The 24,959-nt window shown below is 37.4% G+C and overlaps 1 protein-coding gene across 5 annotated transcripts in view; it reads right to left on the minus strand.

Moving 5' to 3' along the window:
- Positions 1–24,959, minus strand: part of Rbms1 (RNA binding motif single stranded interacting protein 1) — a 129,737-nt gene that overhangs the window by 69,251 nt on the left and 35,527 nt on the right. The window lies entirely within an intron of this gene.

Raw genomic sequence — 24,959 nt, forward strand, 5'->3', positions numbered from 1 at the left:
CTAAGTCTCTGCCCTCAGAAGCCCCCAATATTCAGGTTCTAATGCCTCAATTGCTCTTACTCTGACATATACATGTTCACATGTAAACATTTTGTGCTCTGCCATAGGTCTTAATGAATCAGTTTAGGCTGACCATATATATTTTAAGTATCAACCAATAAACTGTTGAGAGGCGTTCGTTAGCAATGGGATTGCTTTTGATTTTCAGTTTCTTTTTTATATTTTTCCAATATATTTTTCATGAGCATATATTGCTTTTGAGAGAAAATATTAAAACACACCATTTCCTTTTCTCTAATTTACTAACAGATCAATGCAACGTAAAGACTACTTGTCAAAATATTATAAAATAGCCAGATGAGACAAACATTTGGAAACCCATTCTAATTCTGCTAAATCCCACTGGCAGCTTTTAAAAGGGACATGGTTGAATTCATGTTCTTGAGGTGAATATGAGACTCTGTAATTCATTAGAAGGAAGAATTTTTTTAAACGCACTGCTGTGGGGGAGTATGGGAGTGGTGAACACTGGCTTTCTGTTCTCCAAGAAGTCATCCAGTAACAGCAGAAACACACCAGCTGACCTCAGGGGACACAGCAAAAGAAAGGAAGAAGTCCTCTCAGGAACCAAAGGTAAAAAGTACATGGGGCTTGAGAGTGTGAGGATGCAGTCACACTTGGACAGATTGGAGCCAGGTGCAATTCAACAAGAACTGTAGGTTGGGCTGGGGTTGTGGTTCAGTGGTACAGTACTTGCCTAGCATGTGTGAGGCACTGGGTTCGATTCTCAGTACCATATATGAATAAAAACAAATAAAATAAAGGTCCAACAACAACTAAAATTTTTACACACACACACACACACACACACACAAACTGCAGGTAAAGTTTTCTGATACACAAATCATAAAAGACAGGCAAACTGTAACCACTATCCAGAAAAAAAGAGAAAACCAAAACCCTTTTAAATCAGAACTATAAAAATTTGTAGTATGTGTCCATCCCTTAGTGCAAAGGTGAAACTTTGAATTCAATCTTTTAGAAAACTGGAATACTCATAGGTATGTTAGTGAACATAAAGTATTTTTTTAAAGCTTACTATTGTAAAAAAGAATCATGTAATTCTTAAAAGTAGTGATTAATGTTTTTAAATGGACTTCAATACCCAACTATTCTAGAGGGCATCTTAACACAAAATGATGATTCTTAATCCAATGATTAAGTACATTTTTATAGTCTATTCTCATTCTACCTACCATTTCTTCCTTTTACTAGGTGTTCTCTCTTTAATCTTAGGTTGTAAAATTGCTCTTACAAAATTGGAAAGTTACTAGTTTGTATAAGAATTTTATTTAAAAAATACAAGTAGGAAAAGGGATAACTAACAATTTCTATCAAAATTTAGGATTATATTGAATACATAAATATTAAATCTTCATTTAATAATATGGTATAATTTTTTCTTGTTATTAAATATTTTCCAAAAATGTACAATAACTACAACATAGTTTAATGAACAAACTATAAATTCCCCGATTATTTAAAAATATTTAAGTTGTTTCTTATTTCTTAGTATTATAAATGGTGCTGTGATGAAACCCCTTTCATTGTTACTTGGGCTTCACAGTTACTTTCCCTCTGCCCAGCACCTATGCTGACATCTGCATTCTGACCCTGAAGGTTATTCCTTGGCCCAACTGCCTGGGGCAGAAAGTTCCTTTTTTGACACCTCAAAGAGTCAAGGGAATGCCATCTTCACTTTAAAGAGTCCAGAACAAAGTCAAACTAGACATACCAACCATGACTCTAGTTACACTGCCATAAGACAAGACACATTAATTCAACAGCACTGGAGGATATTGCCCTTGTTTACAGTGACACCTAGAAATGGGTGTTCTTAAACCAAAAGGATTAGGGCATTTGAGTGATGCTACCATTTGTTTTCTATTTTAAATTAAACCAGCAAAGTATACTAAAATGTCTGTATAGTTTTATCCCACAATTCAAATTCCCTTCCATATCAAACTGTACATTAAATATTTGTGTGGATAAATGAATGTAAGCAAGATGTAAAGTTTGATTTTTACCTCCAATCTAGTTATGTTTTCTAACATGTATGACTAAATTAAAACAATTTGGCTATTAATAATATTGAAAAAATATACAATGAGGAAGCTTACCCTCCAAAAGAAAGTTTCACAAACCTGGTGAGACAGTTCTATTTAAAAAAAATTTTTTTAGTTGTAGGTGGACATGACATTTATTTTGTTTATTTATTTTATGTGGTGCTGAGGATTAGGATCAAACCCAGTGCCTCATGTGTGCTAGGCAAGCACTCTACCACTGAGCCACAACCCCAGCCCAATGGTGAGACAATTCCTAAGCCATATGTTTTATCCAGCAATGATAAGTCTCATTTCACAATCTTTAAGTTTTATCTCAAGACCTGGTAAAATTGCCTGTGAAATCAAGTGATAGTAACTTGTTTTTCAAAGGCTAATTAAGATGTCCTGAATTACAAGAAGCTGTTTTATTACCGTCATTTATCGAAATTTATCTTAAATGTCTGGTCCTTTCTCCTCAAAGAGAATGGCTTCTACTAACGCTTGGCATAGTATCAGGAAAGCTTTAGGGGGCAAAAACATTTTCTGAGAGAGATGTTCCTAAGTATGTTTTAAATGTCTCAACAATCAACAGACATGACTAGCATCAGTTACAGTAACAGAAAGTGCAAAATAGCAATGCAAAGTAAGAAAACCCAACCCAAGAGGCTAGGTATTAAAGCCATCATGTTCATTTGTTATTGGTTATATTCATAGTGCCATTTGACGATTCATTTACTTGTTCGGTCAAGTCTCCTCTTAAGATGATTAAATCAGCATTACAGCAGAAATAGAGCATATTCTTATAGGTCAGACAGATACTCATTCCACTCTGAAGTATCCACTTCATTTGCTCACATTGGAGTCCTTAAGAGACCTATCAAGTTAGCATTACAGAAGAGAAAATCAATACCCTTTTTTTGGTAAGAAAAATCTTACAATGTCATTGTCCTGCTATAGCCAAATCTAGGGATTTTCAAGACACACACACACTGGAACGAGGGATCTTAGAAGTCATCATGGAATGGAACCCAACTCAGAGAAGCTTACCGATGAAATCGAATGAGGATCCCAGGCAATCCTATCCATCAGGAAGAAGGTGACTGCCAACTGTGTTAAAAATGCTCATTTTAATAAAATTATACCCAAGGAGGGGCAAAAAACAGTTCTTATAGGGTTAGGAATTCCATTTTTTGCAGAATCGAATTTCTAGTGAATAGTAATAATAATATAATCAATGTGTATATTACTTGTGCCTTCAAAAATATCTTTCTGCATTTCAGAAATTGTCTTTGAATATTATTAATCAGGAAAAAAAGATAAACATACATTAAAATGACAAGCTAACTTTAATTAGCACTGGACCATATTTTACAACCTTAAAGCTACCAAATTATAGTCACAGTTTTGTCCTAGGTCTGCAAATGAAAATGGAACAAGTTCAGTGTGGTCTCCTGTTTTGATATTAAGCCTATTGGATTACTGGTTCTAATTAAGGACCATGTTACCAGCTACCACACAGTTATTAATGTGCATTATTGCCATTATAGGAAGTTTTGACCACTGTGGTGAGTCACCTAGAGTAAAATTTAATTATCCACTAGGGAAAATGGGAGTGAGGACGATATAAAATTAATTCTTGTGAGGCATCTGTAGTATCTTACAATATTTGCTTTGCCATTAGGAGAATAATTACAACAAACCCCTTTTTAAAAATCTAAAAATAATTCAACCAGAAAGCATGACCACAATATATCTTTTCATGTGTTAGTACTTCATCAAATTACATAGCATATTTTTCAGAGTTCAAGAATATGAGCTATAAGAAACTGAACCTGCTGGTTGAAATTAAACACAAAACAACACTGTACAACTTGCCAATATGTTTCAAAATTACCTGTATTCCCTATCTTTTTGTTGTTGCTGTTGTTTGGTACCAGGGATTGAACCCAGGGATACTTAACCACTGAGACACATCCCTAGCCTTTTTTTTCCTTTTAATTCTGAGACAGGGGCTCTCTAAGTCCTTATGATCTCACTAAGTTACTGAGGTTGGTTTTGAACTGGCAATGCCCCTGCCTCAGCCTCCTGAGTGCTGGGATTAAAGGCATGTGCCACCTCACCGGGCTCCGTGTTTCCCATCTTAACCTCTGGTGGCCAAATGCTCATTCATATCTTTTGAAGATATTATTAATTAGTTTTCTTTTTTTTTTTTTGGTGCAAGATTAACTAAAGATATGAAAGTAATTAACTAGAAATTTGAATAACTTGGAACTATGAAGATAGTTCTTGACATTTAATGGGACACTTTCTGTTTTTTTTAGTCTTAAAGTTATATATTTCAAAAAGTCAATATGATATCAATGAAACTGACCCATTTCTGATATTTCAATCACAAAACTACTAATTATCTCACACAAACCTCACAATAGCCAGTGAAGAAGGTAAAAATAGGTAACTTGTCAGCAGCAACGACGGGGGGGGGGGGGGACAGCAGCAGGCTTCACTCAGAAAGTCATATTATTTCTTCAGGAGTTGTAACGTAAGAAAAGGCAGTGACCTCTCTGGTTCTTTCAGTGAGACCACAGCCAAAGGCAAAACGTGGGTAGGTATGTTTTTTTGTTTTTTTTTTTATTGGTTGTTCAAAACATTACAAAGCTCATGACATATCATCTTTCATACATTTGATTCAAGTGGGTTATGAACTCTCATTTTTGCCCCAAATACAAGTTGCAGAATCACATCGGTTACACATCCACATTTTTACATAATACCATATTAATGACTGTTGTATTCTGCTACCTTTCCTATCCCCTACCAACGCCCCCTCCCCTTCCCTCTCTACCCCATCTGCTGTTGTTTAATTCTCTCCCTTGTTTTTTTTTTTTTTCCCCCTTTCCCCTCACATACTCTTATATGTAATTTTGTGTAACAATGAGGGTCTCCTTCGGGTAGGTATGTTTTGTTCTTTTCATACCTATGGGGTAGGTATGTTTTGTTCTTTTCATACCTATGATGTTCTGCCTGCCTTAATCTTTGACTCCAACAACAGAAAAATACCGATGTCTTCTGTGAAGATGCAAAGTATTTAAAAGGAGACCAACTTTTAATTTTTGAGAAGTGTGATAAAGTAGCAAAGAATTTTTCAACTATCTAATTTCACAACTATTTGCTGAGTGCCTACTATGTGTTAGCATTCTGTCTAGGTGCCAGATGTGACAGGAGGACAGGAAAAAACAAACAAATTTAGTATTACAAGTGGGTAAATGTCAGCTCTGTTTGTTGAGCTTAGCACCATCCCTTCATTTTGCACAGTGCCTAACACACAGTAGGTGCTTCTTATGGTTTGGATATGATACGTACTCTTTCCCCACCAAAGACAGTGAGTTAAGGCAGAAAGGCTCAGAGACACAATGATTAGATTATGAGAGCTGTAATCAATCAGTGGATTGATCCATTTGATTAATAATTTGAATGAATTATTGGGAAGTAACTGTAGGCAGGAGAGGTATGGCTGGAAGAAGGAGGTCACTGGGAGCATACCCCTGGATATTATGCTTTGTTCTTAGCTCCTCTTTCTCTCTGCTTCTTTGCATTTCTTAGAGAAATGCAAATTAAAACCACACTAAGATTCCATTTCACTCCAGTCAGAATGGCAATTTAGAATACAAGTAACAATTAATGTTAGAAAGGATGTGGGGGGGAAAGGTTCACTCCTACATTGCTGGTGGGACTACAAATTGGTGCAACCACCCTGAAAAGCAGTATGGAGATTCCTCAGAAAACTTGGAATGGAACCACCACTTGACCCAGTTATCCCACTCCTTGGTTTATAGCCAAAGGATTTTAAACCAGCACACTGCAGTGACGCATCCACAACAATGTTTACAGCAGCTTAATTCACAATAGTCAGCTATGGAACCAACTTAGGTGCTCTTCAACAGATGAATGGATACAGAAAATGTGGTGTATATATATATATATATATACATAATGGAATATTATTCGGCCATAAAGAATAATAAAACAATGGCATTTGCTGGTAAATGGATGGAACTGGAGACTATCATACTAAGTAAAATAAGACAATCCCAAAAAACCAAAGGCCAAATGTTCTCTCTGATATGTGGATGCTAACCTATAACAAGGGGTGGGTAAGGAGAGGAAGTACAGAAGTTCATTGGATTTGATAAAACAGAATAAAGGAAAGAGAGAGGGGATGGGTGTAGGAAAGACAGTAGAATGAATTGGATATAACTTTTCTATTCTTGTATATGAATATATGACCAGTACAAATCCACATCATGGACAACCACAAGAATGGGATCAAAATTGGAATGTGTTGCACACCATGTATGTACAATATGTCAAGATACAACCTACTGTCATATATGTCTAAAAAACAATTTTAAAAATTCTTAAAAATCACAGGAAATGTCCAAATTTTCCTTATATCTATTTTAAAATTTGACCTAAGTTGAACTGAGTTGCCATGTAAGACATAAAACATAAGACATAAAACTGTCTTATGCTTCTATTCCCTGTCTGTTCATCCTAAGGAAATTTAACCAATACAGGAAATAGATTAGAGTGAAAGCAGTCAGTAAGTAAGAGATGCCATATATTAACTGTCTCAAAGGGATAACTCTATAGCTGAATCTTTCATTTGTTTTAAGATATTCATAAGATTTCAAAGGCAATTCAAAGCAATGAAAGAACTCAAGAACAGAAGTTAAGGGTCTTATTTTATTCAATAACAAAATCCTCTAAATACTACAATAGTTCTGGACAAAATTTCTTACATATTATCTTCCAAAACACACCAAAGGTAACACTTATTTTTCATTTAGGTTACTTAATAAATTTAAACTCAATATAATTATTATATAGAAATTCTTTCTAAAAGGCAAACTTTGTAGAAGAGTGATTACAAAATAGTTTCCTTTTCCAGAGGTTCATTAAAAAAAAAGATTTTTTCTTATCACCAGTGAAAAAAATGAGTACAGACTACTGTCAGAGAGTAAGTCTTTGTGCTTTAATTTAAATCATGTAAGAAATGAGTCTCAGAGAAAGCATGAGTGACTTTGAACTAAAGGGATAAAATCAGTTTCAGCATTAAAGCAGAAGTGGGGCCATGGATGTCTTTTCCTTTCTAAGGACTAATAATTAATTGCTTAGAATGCTAACACAATATTCTATTGCCTCTATAGATGTAATAATTCATATGGTTTAAAGTTCCAATGAAAACCCCAACTCACAAGACATTTCAAACCACATAACCACGAGAGCGAACAAAACATTACCAAAATACAAGATTCTCAAATAAGTTTTCATGTAACAAGTTTTCATGGGTATAACACCACACGATGCCTCTTTATTTACATACCATTTTAACCTTATTTTTATCCCCATTATAACATCCGTATGATATTCAGTGATGTAAGAGAGTCACAAAAATGAATTTCATTGAACTAAAGATCAAGTAAGATTATAGAACTGGAAAATGATTCCAAGAAGAATGGTGGTGAACACAAGTAGTAGGACCAGTCAGCTTCCTCACTGGAGGTCAACAAAGACTGGCCTAAAGATGGAATTACCATGGGTAAAACCAACATGAAGGTTCATCTACTATGCACCCCACCCATGTGATAGGCCATTTTGAGAGATATTTCTATTGATCTCTAAAACCATATAAGAGGACCCCTCACCTGTATTATTACATGAATTATAACATTTCTAAACTAAGTAATTTTGCAGCATTTCATGGGCAGTTCTCAAATGCAAACCATTATATAAACCTACCCAAGTAAATACTGTATATATTTATTTTTTGACACCCTAAATATTCTTTGCAAGACATTTCAAAGTGTCCCTTTCAAAATATCCTTTTCACCAGAAGAATGAAAAGATTTCTAGTTGATGTTTTTTGTAATTTTACTTAGAAAAGGAAAAATGGCATTTATTTATGTAGGTATTCAAACATGTAACTTTGTATATAAGAGTATGTGTGTGTGCACATATATACTTATTCATAAGTAGGTATAATATGTATATGCACGTACAGCCTATTTTGTTCTAGAAAGGACTCCAGGTAGCTCTTTAAAGAGACATACCCTAGAAACTAAAATGAAGATTTAAAAAAAAATCAATGGCACTAGGCATTGTGGCATATGCCTTTAACCCTAGCTACTTGGGAAGCTGAATCAGGAGGATCGCAAACTCCAGACTAGCCTGGACAACTTAGTGAGACCTTGTCTTAAAAGGGCTGAGGATGTAGCTCAGTGCTTCTCTAGCATGCCTGAGGCCCTGGATTTAACCCTCAGTATTGTTAAAGGAAAAAAAAAAAAAGAAAGAAAAGAAAAAAGGCAAGGAATATAGGACACTAGGGCAAAAACAAGGCAGGAAGGAAATAGATTTGACAGAGGTCAATTGTTTCAAGTGCCTGACTTCTTGCCAGTGGTTCAGTCTGAAGAACTTGTCTAATGACTATCAACTAGAATTGATCCAATATAGCAAATGCCCTAGAGATGATCTGTCACAAGCATAGTTCAATAAAAACTGGTCCTAATGACAACACTGAAATCCAAGTGTTAAGTGTAACCTGAATCATAAAAAAATGTATCTCAAAATATTCTATTGCTTTGAAAATTGACAATCATATTAGATATAAGGTAAAATTGTATAGTTGGAAAATTTGATTGGTTAGTACAACCTAGTTTTTTATTCTACTGGAAGACAGCCCAGTTAATGATCTCTTGGGTTTGTTAAAGTTTTATGGAAGGATATTTAATATCAAAAGATTTGAAACAAGCAAAGTTCCAGGTCCCTAGAAAGAAACAGTAACTCTTTATTTTCCCCTTTTTTGGACCACAGAGCTGGAAGGAACTGCCAGGAGTTTCAAATAGCTTTCGTCTTGCAGGCCAACTTCAATGAGTTACTGGGGGTAAAGTCGTGTAGAGAAGGATTCTGAAGCCCAGCAGGAAAAAGTGTTCTCATCTATTTATTAGCAATTCTACCAGAGAAGAGGAAATGAGGCAGTACATGGCCACTTATTGTTCAATCCTGATTTCTGGTTCAATTTGCTGATGTCATCAATGAAGAGCTGGTAGCTTAAAATGGCTCATTATTTATTTATCATTCCTTAAGAGGTTTATTGGTAACTTGCCTTATTACAAAAATTATGTTACAGAAATACACATATGAATAAATAGATGAGAAAAACAGGATAAGACAGAAAAATACGTATCACGGGCAAGTGTAGAATTGGTCCTTGTGGCAAATTCTACAGCCACAGGCTTTCCCAGCATTGAGGAATCCTAATCCCCGTCACATTAGTTGACCATCAGAGAGGGACAGAGACAGAGACAGAGACAGAGACTGAGAGAGACCAGCTGACCTCAGAAAGAAGTTCTAAGTTTGACCACCAAGATAACAATGCCTCTGAAATTCGGTATTTGGGCTTATACCCCAGCTTTTCTTTGTGTCATATAAAGGGGCATTTCATTAAAAAATATTTACTGGTATTTGCTTATGATAGACAAGCAAGAAATCAGCAAACTACACAGTGTGATAGAGTCTGGTATTCTGACAATTAAGTAATACAAAGGAAAGGGAGGATTGAGTTTGAGACTGCCAAAGTCAAGTGGAGGCAGATTACAGTTTTTCAAAGGGTGGCCAAGGTAGGCTTCCTGGGAAGATGACATTGGAACAAAGTCTTGGAGAACAAGAAGGAGGAAGTCAGGGGCCATGCATGTAGAGAGGAAAATCTAAGACGAGGACTGGAAGCCGAAGCAGGCTAGGGGGCTTAATAAATACCAAGGAGTCCACCATGACTGGTGTAAAGTGGTGAAATAGCAGGGTAAGGTCAGAAAAATCATGGGAATGGGGGGTGGAGTGTGGTGGGGTGGGGGGTCGAGGGCAGAAAAATATAGGACTTGTAGCCATGCTAAAATTTATGAAAGTCTTAGTGGGAAAAAGAGTGAGAAAGCCACCTGGGGCCAGTAAGTGAGGATTCCTGAGTCTGCCTGTATTTGGAAAGAGGGAGACCTGAACATTTTGTGCAGATGTGGACAGCAGCAGGGTGCACAGATGTTTAGGCACAAGTCCAGAGATGTTATCTTTATGGCTTATCTTAGTCCATAACATGAAAACACATGCTCAGATTGGGATACACACTGCAAGCATGTCAGTGTGGCAGCAGTGTGCTTAAGATCTTGCTGCAGGGAAGGTCTGTAAAGTAACAGCTATCATGTGGAGAACAGAGGACTGCTAATTTGCTTCAATCCAAGATATTTTATGACATTCACCTCCTCATTCTTCTACAACGTGGCTTTCATGCATTGCTATTGAACTCATTGCTAATGAGTTGCTAATAAATTCATGCATTTATCCATTTTTCTTCAATTCTGCCTTGGACATTGGTTAGCTGGGGAGGAGACCTTGGGACTCAGGTCAGAAAACCATTAAATCTACACAATAAGATCAAGGTATGACTGGACTTTATGAAGAAGTAAAAGCCATCCTGAAAAACTCAAAACTGTAGGCCAGTAAATGCTGGTGCTGCTAAAACACAGAAAGGCCAACTGGGAGGAGGAAGAGAGAAGACTCATTAGCAACTGTGCAGGATGATGAACTGAGTCCAGGAGGAGAATGCTCCTTCAGGCTCAAGTCTGGGATTTTATCAAGAAATGTTATCAGGAACTTATGGTAGGTAGAAAAGAAAGCAGATGCATAGCCAATAGGTGGTTTATAAGCTAGAACCAATAATTCTAAATTGTCATTTGTTAAGTAACCAAAACACAGGTGAAACAAAGATCCTGGCCAGCTGCTGAATGTTTTTTTTTTTCTTTCCTTTTCTGTCTTTAAACATTAAAACAAGGAGAAATTAATTCAAGGCCAAACTGACTTCCTGAGAATGGGTATAAGAAAATCACAAAGAAATCCTCCTTTCATGAAAGAGGTCAATTAAGCTAAAAGTTACTGGAAACCATGATTTTGAATTTTTATTTTAATGCCTATTGACAATCCAGGAAACTGTTGCTCATCCCCTAAGAGAATGGACCATATTTTCCTTTCTAATAGAAATGTCATGAGATGTTCAAAATATCAGCAAGCCCAAGGGAGCTACTTCAGTAACAATAATGATGGCTATACAGACTGACAAAAGATGAAGTCCAGGCAATGTTTCTTTTACTGTAATTTTAATAGTGGCAGTCAAATACAGAGTGTAAGAAATATTTATTTATACCTCTTACTAAAAGTTTGAGGCTGATGGCAAAAATGCATGCAATGCCATGAGACAAAAACAGATATGGAGTTCAAGGTGAAGCAAAATTTGTTGTAAAAAAAAAAAAAAAAAAAAAAAAAGAGTTAGAACCAGAAAGTGATTCTGCAGAAGTGCCAGCTCTGGATGCAAAGTCAGCTTGGAACTTCTCTTTAATCAAAATAAGAAGAAAATACAATCATGAAACTGTTTGTTTGTTAGAGTAAAACCCTGAGTCCCAGGGAAGTTCTGTTTTTCACAACTATAAGGTTTGGAAGGAGGTTGCCCTGTGGTGGGGGGTCTTCTGAAGGGCTACACCCTATGTGCGATGCCTAGTCAATTGGTCACCTGGGGCCTGAGCACACTAGTGCTCAGAATTCTAGAGGTGTAGACAGCTACGGGGTAATGTGTCAGGCTCTCTAATGAAGCTGCTGCATCCAGGGATAAAATCCACCCTCCGATGGTTATTAAATTAAGATCTGAACGGGTACTTTAGGGGTTTCATCAATTTTTCCACATGAATTTTACCTCTTAGACTTCAAGCACAAAAACAGATAAGAAACACAGGCAAATGTACTGCACAAATTCTGGCCTGCTGATGACTATGTCATCTATGTTAAGTTGCTTCATGGGCAGACTCTAGACAAACATGTTTCTTGCCATCTCTTTGCATACACATGAACTCCCTAGAAATGAGTCACTGATTAGGAAAGTTTTAACTCTGTGTTGATATTCTTTTGAAAATTCAAGTCTGCACATGTCCATGCATATAAAATTATATAAATGACCTATACAGACATCACACACAAATGCCACGTCAGGAGCAGGTGCAACTGACTGGCACACACCCTCACCAGCACATAAGTGGTGGCCAGCTGCATAGTAGTAAACTGTACACCTTGTTGAATCATGATACAGTGATGTCACTGGTTCTAAGCTTTAGGTGCTCCTGGTCTCATGTGTGTCTTTATCATGAGATATGTGAATAGCTGTAGTAGGAATTCAACATTGAAACAAACCTTCTGGTTATTTCCAGCTTCCAGATTAGATTATTTCAAGAGTACACCAAGAGAAAATGAGCTGTCATACTTGTTACATTTTGCAACCACTAATGGATGTGAAAAAGAACATTCCAAATACCATACAATTAAAATGACATACAGAAGTTAGATATATTAAAGTAGATGTTACTATGTTGCAACTGTCATCCAGGAGCCTTGATCTCAATTTTTGAGTTCAGCAAAATGGCCTCTCTGATGAATTTTATAAATTAGTTATAAATTAGTATTTGTAAAATCAGATATAACTACTACTTCTAAACATTTGTATATGTAGTTCTGTTTAATATTTCATTTAATTAGAGGACTTTTCTGCTAGCACCAAATATCATGCTAGGGTAGTTCTGCCCCAGGTGTGAGAGGTGAGGGACCCATCAAACCCAGGAGATTGGGAGACATTGCCACCTCCAGCAATGAGTAGCCTAATTCACCATGGTAGTTCAATGTAATCTAACCCAATGCCAATGTGGTACAATGCAAATACCATCTTTCTCCCTGTGAGTCTTGACAAAATTGGGAAGCTCCTCAATGAATAGAAGAACTCTCAATCCTCCATTCAGTTCTTCACAAATCTGATTTCTTACCCCAGCTTTTAATAAGAACAGAACAGTGGAGGGGCCAAAGTTAAGTTTTTTGGAAAGAAAGCATAGTGCAGAAATTTCATACTCATGATTGAGGGCAGAGGTGAGGGCAGAGGTTCACCTACTGGAGAAAGGTAAAGAGGTAAATCAAGACAGGTGGGTGTTTCAGAACACAGGCAGTCTGTCCCAGGCCTGCCACTTCCTAATTCTGTGACTCCAAGGAGGTTATTTAACCTTCTCTGAGCCTCGGTGTTCTCAATTATAACACAAAAGGACTCAAACATAATAAGCTATTACTGGGACTGACTATCAGAATCGAATAGGATGCTTTTAAAAACACTCGACAGTGGTGACAAGAATATGTGCCGGGAAACGTTTGCAGCACTTCATGCTGACCCATCTAGTCCCTACAAAACACCCCTGTGCTGCAGATGCTCTTATTGCCCTGGCTTTACAGGGGAGGAGCTAGGGAACAAAGAGGTTGGAAAAAATAGCCTGAGAAGAGCCATGTGGAGAGCGCCAAGCCTGTGTTGTTCAGCACCATCACATGTCACGCTGCCTCTCTTCAGGTGTCTCTCAACAGTCTGACTCAGAACCCATGCACAGTTTAATCCTGGTGAGAGCTCCACACTAACAGCCAGTTGACTAGAGATGTAAAGTTCTATAATTCATCACAGAGATGAAGAAAGTTCAATAAAACTTTTTAATAATGCTCAAATACTTTTGCTTAAAAAAATGGAGCCAAAATTAATAAATATGGCTTTTAACAGCTAATTGCATGGTATCAAATTTAAACTAAAGAAATGAATAAAGAGATAGTAGGGGGAAATCTAAGAAACCCAACATAATCCTTTCTCATTACAGTGGGGTCACTGGTTCTTGGATTCCCCTCCAATACCTAAATCCACAGGTGCTCAAATTCCTTATAAAAAATGGCTGAGTATTCGAAAACAACAATGTCCATCCTTCTGTATACTTCACATCATCTTGACTTATATGCTTAATACGATGTAAATCTTGTATAAGTAGTTGCTTAATGTATTGTTTAGGGAACAATTAAAAGAGAAAAAGTACATTTTTGTACAGATGGAAATTTTTTCTTCAGATAATTTTCAATCTGCTATTGGTTGAATCTATGGATGCGGAACCTGCTGACTATATTATCTGACAAGGTTCACACAGACATTGATGTAGACAAGCATTAGAAAAAAAGCTATGCTTTATACTAAGGGATAGGGACTATAATTTCATAATTTTTGGCCTGGATTTGGAGAAGATGAAACATTTTGGGAAAAGATCTTTGGCAAAGATTGGGGTTCCTGTCCAAATGGGTTAACAGGATCAATTTGTTTCTAGGACCAAAGTGACTGACTCTTTGTTCCATATTTAAAGAAACAGTCCTTATACTATATAAAAAAAAGTGTCCTTTATAAATGTGTAAATTCAAAACTGTACATGTAAATGCTGATGTTCATAAAAACATTGATCTCCTATTCAGGGGCACATGACACTTTAAATAGAGGCAGGAAGACTCTACAGGATAAAGAAAAAATGAGAAAAGAAAGTGGTCCTGGCCCTATAAGCAATTTAGAGAAGTTTAATCCTGGTATGGCCAGGTCAGCGAGGACACAGACAGCCAGGAGGAGACAGAGAGAGTCCACGTTCCCTGGCAGAGCCACGAGCTTGGTTGGCACTGTTTGTGTTATGAGTCCACTTCCTCGCTAATTCTAGATACCCCATTTATGGAAACGCATCCTCCTTTCCTCCCACTCAGTCCCATGGCTCACTTACAAAAATCTCTTCTCCAAAGTCTACATTCTGAAGCCAAATGATCCTCATCGAGGGAGTGGCAAAGCAATTTATTAATCAAAAACCAACTTTCAAAAAACATAAACACCCTACAACTCTACTAAAAAAATTCAAAGAAATAAAGTGTTGGAGAAATACATAGGTCTTATAACTGCTGACCACAAAGACTACCTCAACAGAAGGTTTCTAATACACTGTAAAAGATCAGTGAGTAATAAATAAATAGGTTGTGTATTCCAGCTGACAAACAATGTTTAATGACTAGTCTCCTCTCTGCAATGAAGATTCACCAGTCTGGAATTGATGCATTACTTCTTTCCGTTTAATAGCCACACCAAAAGTACACAAGCTCATAAAGCAAACAGGCACTCAATTTGAAAAGTTTCCCCTGAGAGTGGATGAAAATTTCCAGGCAAGAATAAAAATAAGCTCTTCTTTTTGATTTCCATATCTGTTAATGATACCAAACTCCCAGTTTCCTAGACTTGAGTTTTATAGTCATCTGTGAATCATCTTCCTCCTTGGATGCACCCCCCCTTCAGTCCTTATCAGTCAAGGGCAAACCCTGAGGAAGTCTTCTCACCTAACTTCTTGGTGAAGTACAAGACTTCCTCTGATGCTAAAGATACACTACCTTAGGACTCCAAAAAATATCACACAAGGCTGGAAGCCAAACTAGTCTTATCTTCAGTCCTGGACCTGCCTGTCCCCTCCATCCTGAAGACGCAAATGCAAAGCTTTTCTGCTACCTGCCCCAACACATGTAGTCACTTCGCAATCTTGGTTATCCTTTGTCTCTCTTGTATTCTGCTATACATTATGTATGAAGTTTACCTTCTACACAAGACAAGAAATTCCCTGAAGGCAGGAAATGTGTCCTATAGTATAGCATCTAGCAAAATCACTGTCATAGTGCTTAATAAGTATTTGTTAAATTAGATAAAAATGGATTCACCACTTTCTTCTCCCCAAAAGTAGCTTGGTCTTCTCTTTTAATCAGGCTTACTTTCATAGAAAATTATAATGCTTCTACATGCCCATTATTTTCTAAAGTAGTGATAGGATTTGTCAATGATCTCCAAAAGAATGTTTCTTTAAAATTGTTTCTTTTTATCTAGGCACAACACCCCTCAGGCATCAAGCAAATGACAAATTACAAATACCTTCTTTGTACTGTGTAATCTTAGGGTGTAACACATTAAATAGTTAACCTGGAGCTGAGCTTCAGTGACCAGGTACACTAAAAAGGGATTACTCGGTGAGTCATCAATAAAGATGGAATTCTCCTCTTTTCTCCTGCCTCTACTTTGAGCTTTTGATTATATTGGCTATTTTTCTTTCTTTCTTGTTTTTGGTGTCATGGATAGAACCCAGGAGTGCTCTATCACTGAACTACATACCCAGCTTTTTCTTTTCTTTTGAGACAGTCTCACTAAGTTGCTGAGGCTGGCCTGGAACTTGTGATCCTCCTGCTTCAGCCTCCTGGGTTGCTGGGATCACAGGCATGCACCACTCACCGTACCAGGCTTGTAGCTGCCAGCATTATTTTAGGCATTCATACACAACATGGGACTTTTTAACAAGCATTTTCAAAATTTTAATTTTGATCATTTTCAGGGTACAGTGTAATATTATTTCAATACATATTTACGTTGTATAATGACCAAATCAGAGTAATTGGCATATCCATCACATTTATCATGACTTTGTGGGGAGAAAGTTCAAAACATCTTTTCTAGCTATTTTGAAATATACAACACTGTTAAGGGCAGCCATCCTATTGTATGACTAACACTAGAACTCATTCCTCCTACCTGTAACTTTGTACTCGCTGACCAATCCCTCCCCATCCTCCTCTCCTACACATGTATTATGTATTAAAGATGGAGAAAAGTTAAGGGAGAGGTTTTAAATTTCTGAGATTCATAGTAACCCAATAGGGAAATTCTAAACAAAACCAGCACAACTGCCAAAGATATTAGAGGCTTTTTTTCCTGATGACACTACCTTTAACTTCATGTGAAGGTTAAACATCCCCAAGGTGCTGCTATAGAAATTCAAGTTTCTTCTAATGGATATATAGTAACAACATCGCACTCAAACGGGAAAGAATAATTATTAAAAAAATTCATGTGGTTGTGATCATTGTTTTCAGTGCTGGCTTCCCAACTAGCTTGAGCTGAGGCAAATATTAAAATTAGCTTGCCAGCCACCTGTGCAGTATTTGGGCATGACAGGGAAGAATGGCTCTATATCATGTCTAGGAATAACAAAATGACATGCTAAAGAAAAAGGCCGACGCACAGTAAAGAGGGTTGGCCAAACATCTTAACACCCATGTTTACCAGTGGATAAATTAGAAAATAAGACATAACAGAGATTTCCTGCCAAAATACCTAATGCATACATACAATAGGTACTCGGCAATAATTAATATTTGAGGTTTCAGCTACTTACTCATGATGATACTGAAAGTCCCTGACCCACAGTTATTTAAATTTTGCTGCAGCGTTTGTTTGGATCATAGGCACTCTCAGCAGAAGGAAGGGAGCCATGCAGCCAGGGAAGAAGCACAGCCCGTCACCCAGCATCCATATTTCAATAAGCTTTTACTCTGCATTTGTACGAGGCAGCTCTCAAGGATTCGATACTGTGTTGATTTTTGAGAACTGACTACACTCTAAAAATCAAACTGATGATTCCAAGGAGAAAACTGAAGAAAGAATAAACAAAGGCCTAAGTGAGATGGCTTTTTATTGAAAAGCAGGTATTTATTGCATGGGGATTTTTCTTTCTTTCTTTGGATGCTAAAATTATTTTTGTGAAATTTTGGGATTTCCAAATGTCTTCGGATTATATCTTGGTATGTCAAAGATCCACAGTACAAAAAGCATTTCTTAACGTGCCAGAATTCTTCCATACCAAAAGGGAAGTGAAGCAACTGACACGAACAAGAATATAATAGCATGACCCACCCAAGTGATGAACGGGGGGGCATTCCGAGAAGCACTCAACTCTGCTCTGGAGTCTATTTTTTGGGGGGGGGAATCATAAAGATTGTGTATTTTCCTCAATCTCAAATTTGTTTTATGTTGGGCTTTTCAACTACATGGAACCTTATTGGAATACTGTTCAGAAGGAGAGAGTTAAATTACAATTAGTGACTCAACATTTTGACTTAATAGATTGGCATTTCTTTTTAAAAGGATGAGACAAAGTCTGAAAACTCCACATCTTAGATCATACTTTGCAGCAAAATGCTCAAGTTTCTTGGTCTAAGTCCTCATTGTGTTATTTATTATGTATTATTCCATTATGCTAGCAAGCCATGCTCCAAAAACTATTGTTGTTAGTATTTTATGTATTGAGAATCTTTTAGATCAATAAAGAACAAACACTCAAAAGGCTAAAGAGTACTTTTGTAAACAGAAACTTTAAAAAAAAAAGTTAATAAGGGAATAACTATTTTCCAGTACATTTATGTTAACGTTTCTTCTTCTTTCTCTGTCTTTCAAAGAAATCTAAGAAATAAAAATTCACTGGATATGGCCATCAGTACTCTTGAAAAATGCATTCTAAAATCCTGAAAATTCCAATGACTACAATATTGTCATTTGTTTTTATTTGTCACTATAAAGCAGGGGCTGTAGCAGTAGACTAATCATTTTGGAATAAAAAGGGAGGCCACTTAATTCCAGGGAGGAGGGGAATCACCTTTCAGCAGAGACTGCTGAAGCAATCTTAGAGTTACAGGTAATAATAGAGGTCAAGAAAGCACAATCACATTAAGTTGTCCATTTTCCTGTTAGTTATTTCTTCAAATGATCGACAGGTAAACATATCCTTAAATTTAGCACTCAACAAAGGAACAAGTGGTTCCAGAACAGCATTTGGTTGTCTGGGCCTCTTCTGTGGGTTCCGTGAACAGAGCTGCCTCTGGGCAGCCCAAGCAAGAGGTTGGGGCTGCAGGTCCAGGAGAGGACCCCCTGGGCCACGCCTTTCCTGTATTCTCTGTTGGTGAACTCAAGCTTTCTCTTCATTCGGAGCTCAAATCTTATGGTGGTTTTAAATTAGGCTTGGGTATTGACATTGCCATCTCCAAGACACCCTGCACCAGCACCGTTCCAGTCCCCTCCTTCCACAGCCCTGGGCCGGGGCACATCCTCTCCATCCTCAGAGAATCCTCTCCTTCCCCAGGCCAAGCTTCCTACAGTGCTCAGAATTATCGCAAGAGGAGGGTGGGGCACTTGATTATGCTTCTCTGCCACTCCAACACCTAACTTCCTTTCTGTTAATAAAGAAGAAATTCTAGATTTCTTGCCACTCACTTTCTATTCAAGGTGTTGGCAACATTCCCAATCTCTGTCTCACCTCTGTCCTCCACACCCACCACTTCCAACTCCAGTCACCTCAAGTCTTGGCCAACCAAAGGCTTCACACCAGCTTCACACCAAAGGGCCCTCAGGCTTTTTTTTTTTTTTTTTTTTGGTTTTCAAGCTTTCCCACACCTCTGGGGGCTCTTCTTGATACCTGATGAACAGCAGTAGTTCCACCTCACCCATGTGAAATTATCCTTGTCTTTAAGGTTAGGGTATGTCTCCTCCCTGAAAGCTACCCTGGTGGTCTCCTCACATCAAGGTTAACACAGCTTTCCTTAGGTTTCTCACGGAATGCCACAGATAAAAACATTCACTTTATTCTGTTGGAAATTATAGTTGTTTCTGTCTACCTCTGTTGACCTGTCTTGCTTTTCTGTGCCACCTTTTAAGATCTGGGGTGTAGTCAAAATAATAAGGAAAACTTGCAGAGAACAGAAAACCAAGGGGTAGGAAATAAAAATGTATTGGATATTTACAACCAGGGAAACTGGGTATATTTCCAAAATATTTATTTTCATTTAGTAACAGTCATACCACAAGCTAGATTTAATTTCATATTTATATTATAATCATATGTTTTAATGCACGTTGAAACAAATTAGAAATCTACTGAATGAAAGAAACTATTTAACCAACTGTTTAGGAAGCGGTACTGTACAAAATGGGTATAGAAAGAAACACTTCTTGTTCTAATATCCATAGAATGTTCTTCCTTAAAAACAAGTTGTCCAAACCCTGAGCTGTCTGGACCTTCTCATAGGATGTTGATGCCCTGATAATCTTTAAGCTACCCAGACTTAGCCGACAGAGACTTTCAACCTGGGACTCCCACTGCAAATAAGGAAGACTTGTGGACCAAACCTTGTGCACAAACACTGTTTTTAAAGTCTTCGAAAAAAGGGAATTTCAACAATCTAAGATTACCCATGCCACAGTAATCATTATAAAAAGGAATGAATCATGGTGGGTTACATGCTCAGAATCTAGTGGGGTCTTTTCTCCTTAGTTTTAAATGTGGTATTAAATATATTTAAGCTTTTTCTAGGAGTTAGGATTTTGGGATGCAAAGAAAGATTATTTGTTCAGTGACAATTCTGTTCTAGGCAGAAGACCAACTCTTTCACTTATTTTACAGGTTGAGCATCCTTACTCCAAAATTCAAATCCAAAACTTTTTGAGCACTGACATGACACCACAAGTAGAAAACTCCTCACCTTATGCGATGGGTCAAAGTCAAAACACAAGGGCACTAAACACATCGTACAAAAGTAACTTCATATTAAGTGTATAAGGCGTACATGAAACACAAATGAATTTTATGCTTAGATCTGGTCACATTCCCAAGATATCTCATTACACATGAAAATATTTCAGAATCTGAAAATATCTAAAATACTTCTGGTCCTGAGCACTGGATAAGGGATACTCAACCTGAATTTGATTCCTGATCACAACCTATCCATAAAAGCATCATTTGACCCATTTTATAGGCTATCCGATAAGTAGGTACTTGCTGAGCACTGTGGTAGATAACATGGGAATCTGAAAATTATCAACACTGACCATGATGATTTTAAAAGCCAAGTGAGAAGTCTGAGAACATGACATGGTGTTAGCCTTATATACAGCCACAGACATGCTGCTAAATAACGTCATAAGCCCTTGGAGAATAGAACTGTGTGAGGTGGTGATACACACTAAATAAGTAAGATAATAAGAAGCAGGGTTATTAGTGTGGCTCAAGCCTGGAGGAGGCAGGAGAGCTTGAATTTGGCTTGCAGATGGAGGCTGGGAAATGGGAAGACTCCTGAGGAGAGGTGGCAGCCAGAGCAAATGGCCCCCTCCTGTCACACTATAGGGAGCAAGGAAGGAGGCCCCAGTCTTCTGTCAGCGAAAAAGAAAATTTGACCAAATTATATTTTTCTATTGTATGCATGTACAAAAAGGTAACAAGGTATCCCACTATTATGTATAATTATAATGCACCAACGAAAAATTATTATTATTTTTTTTAAAGAACCTTCAGGACTTGGAGACTAAGGGTCAGTAGAAAGTGTTCAATCATTGCTCTAAAGCTTCATACTGAGAAGAGTAAATTTGGGAAAATGACAGTTTGGGGAGGAAGGAGATAATGATGAGTTTGAGGTTCAAATTAAATATTCAAGTGGAAAATGTGTAGAGAATTGGAAAGAGTAGAGAACGGCCCTCTGAGAGGATGATCCTACAGAATAAACAGCCAAGGAAACAGAAATTAAGAGGCCAAAGAGTTGAGGAGAGGTGGATACCAGTTAAAGCAAACAAACAAAATTAGAGAAAATAAAGGGACATTTATGATTCCAGTGTAGTTTTAACTGAGAACATGTAGACAAAATACCAATGGGTAAGGTGGCAAGAAAACAGAAGCAAAAGGGCCCTAAACTCTTCTGTCTAAAAAGGAATTTGCCTGAGGAGCCTGGATGGGAGAGATATTCTATCAAAAAAACACTTATAATGACAATACAGTTACAGTCACAGTTAAGCAGTATATACTTGGCTCGATTTCAGAGAATGAGGAGAATTAAGACTACTTGAGGGTCAAGGTAGAGTAGATTATTCCTTTCTGCTACCCACACCACTCCACCTCCTAAACTTGCTGGTTACCAGCACTGATGTCATCTTTTTGAACAGAAATGGGGAACAAAGTTGCAACAGCCTGGAGCAGTCATGAGATTCCCAGGTTTCCCATACACATTTCACAATTTAGAAGCTAACCAGAGCTTGGCTTCTCTCATCAAGCATTCCTAGAAAATTTATCTGCTTTAAATCCACAGTTTCTGATCATTATCACTGTCACCAGTTTGGTCCTTGTCCAGGTCTCCTGAGCTAAGCTGGGGACCTTCCACATAAGCTCCCACTGCCAGGTCCCCTCCTCTTCAGCACGGTGGCCTACACTTTCCAGTGCCATTAGTCTCTGAGCATGGGAGGCTGATTTTTCCCCACAACACCTGCCTGTTCACTGTCCTTTCTTCTAACATTCTAGCACCTCTATGTTTTACTCCAAGCAGAGCATTTAAAAAATATTGCTTTTTTCTCCTTTTTTTTTTTTCTTAAAGAATATTCATGTTTTACTAATCCTTGGACTTGATGCAATTTTTTTTTTTTTTTTGGGTATGGAACCAGGTGACTATTGTAAAGATTTTCCCAACTCTGTTAGATAACCCTTTAAAAGTGCCAAGTTTCTGGCCAGGGTTGTGGCTCAGTGGTACAACGCTTGCCTAGCATGTGTGAGGCACTGGGTTCAATCCCCGGCACCACATAAAAATAAATAAAATAAAGGTATTATGTCCCCTCCCCCAAAATAAATAAATAAATAATAAAAGAGCCAAGCCTCTGGCAGAGCCAAATCATTACTTTCATCGTTGCCTCCCCCTGCCCCCAATTCAGCCTTATCAGGTCAATTTTAATTAAATTGTGTTTTCTTAATTCTAAAATGTTTTTCTCTTTTTTCTGAAGAATGAATTTACAACTATCTTTTCCGAGAAGTCTCTGATACCCACTTTTCTAAAATCCCTAATTATGTCCAGTTGATTTTTGAAGCACTAGAATGAGTCACTTTCCCATAAGGTCTTGTCACTTCCATATCACCAGCTAGCTATTTTTTATTGGAAGCAATTAAGTCCAGAACAGGAATGCCCTCTTTTATTTTCTCTATATTCTAAGACACAAAATTGTCAGCAAGTCAAATCTGGTATTTATTAGATTCTTTGTTAAATGGGATGAAGCTTCTAGCAGATTCTGAGATAGTCTCCCCTATTATTCTATGTCTTGCCTCTGTACAATGCATATTTAAAAAAAAAAAAAAAAACTATTATCAGAGTTTAATATCCAACCCAGGACTTCTACAAAAGCCTCCCTTTGCAGATGACAGGAGGGAGTGAGGGTGGCAAACAGTTATTGCTGATACTGATACTAGCAAAGAGAGTTAATATTTACACATGTGCAAAAAAATCATACACATTGAAGAGACTAACAACAAAAAAGTAATCAATATTCTAGAAAAAAAATGATAAAATGTTCTACTATGTTTGGAATATAATGATTTGATAAAAAATTGCTGGCTTGATTTTTCAAGTATGTAGTTACTGTATATAAACCATCACATTACTGTGTTATTTTATGGTTAGTTAACTGTCTCCTTGATGTCATCACTCACCTTACGTAATTCAAAACCAGCTGAGAGACAATCAATCTTTTGAAATCCTCTCCCCCTCTCTTATACCTCAAGAGTTTGAGAGTTAGCTTCATTCTTTTGTTTCTTACGAAGTTACATTTTTAGTTCCTTAGACTTCATGGCGCTATATCTACCTGTAATTATGCTGCAGAAGCATAAGAAGGCGCCAGTGAAAGGCCAACAGCAGAAAAGATAGCAAAAGGCCTATTTGTGGTCTTGAACAGCTGCAATAGGGCAGGGAGTGCTTGGCAGGGTTCCTGTTGCCTCTGGCCAGGCACAACAAAACCCAAAAGCTGGACTTGCTTTCAGAGCAGACCCCAGTGCAGGGCACTCACTCACTGCCCTGAAAGCCAAGGGCTGAAGCCCAAGTCCAAGAGGGATGATCAAAAAGGGGGACATAGGAAGGGAACAGAGGGAAGGCTGAGAGTGATGGCTTTCTAGAAAGCTCTCCAGGACCTAAAGGGCCATCACCCTTTCTCTCTCAAAACAAAACAAAGCAAAACCACTATCACCTCCTTATAGAAGGCCAGATGTTACTTTTAGTTCCAGTTTGGAAATACTGCTCAAGTTATTTTTAAACTCCTCCTCCACCACCACCCCCCCCAAAAAAAAAGGAAAGGAAAAGAAAAAGAAGAAAAGTAATGATCTGAATTGTACTCAGGACAGGAGAGAAATGAGATGCTGTCAATATTTCAAAATGGGGATGTTTTGAAGGGAAAGATTCTCTCGTAATAGTCTTTATCTTCAATTATGTAAAATTTCTTTTGTAAAGGACCATTACTGTCTTAGGATAAATAAAAAAGTGCTGTTATCTGTGTAGGCATTTATTGCTCAATGTGATTTGATGCGTTCAGTCTTTATACAATGATCTTTGCACTATATGGTGCTTCTGGCTCCTTAGTTTAAATTAGTGGTTTCTTACTTAGCTGAGTTAATGTAATTGCAGCAAAGTAGCACATTTATATTCTATTCATCAACAACATTAGCATATAATGCAAATTTACTTTGGAAGTTTATGCACACGCACACATTTCTTCATAAGATTAAGGAAATGGAAGTAAGTTCTTATTCTCAAAGAGACAGGGTGAACAACTGGGACACAGAACTACAGGTGCTCATGAAGAGTGACTAATGTTGTCCCAGCAGCAATTAAGAGTTTGACTCACATTGAGGATGAGCTTAGATGGTTAACTACCTTTCTCAGAAATAAAAGCTGAAGTTTCTCTTATGAGATAGACTGGTACCTAGAGGGGCTCTCATGAAAGAATGAGCACTCCTAAAAAGGATCTAAGCATAAAATAGTTTAAAATTCATGTTTTATCTCTCATATGCCCACAGAGTGAAATTCTAGTGAGAAAAATGCTCCAATTTATTTTGTTACATAGGCATTCTGCTGATGGTAATATCGAGCAAGTGTCCAAGGACTTAAAACTTGGAAACCCATTTCCTTGTTGCAAATCTGAGCATTTACAGATTTGTCCTATGAAATTCTCCAGTGACACAATTATTATCATCTATAACAGAATCAAGGAAATATTTAGCAGCTAAAACAAGAGAA

This window comes from Marmota marmota, unplaced genomic scaffold, assembly GCF_001458135.2.
Source record: "Marmota marmota marmota unplaced genomic scaffold, marMar, whole genome shotgun sequence".
In the NCBI taxonomy this organism is placed as follows: domain Eukaryota; kingdom Metazoa; phylum Chordata; class Mammalia; order Rodentia; family Sciuridae; genus Marmota; species Marmota marmota.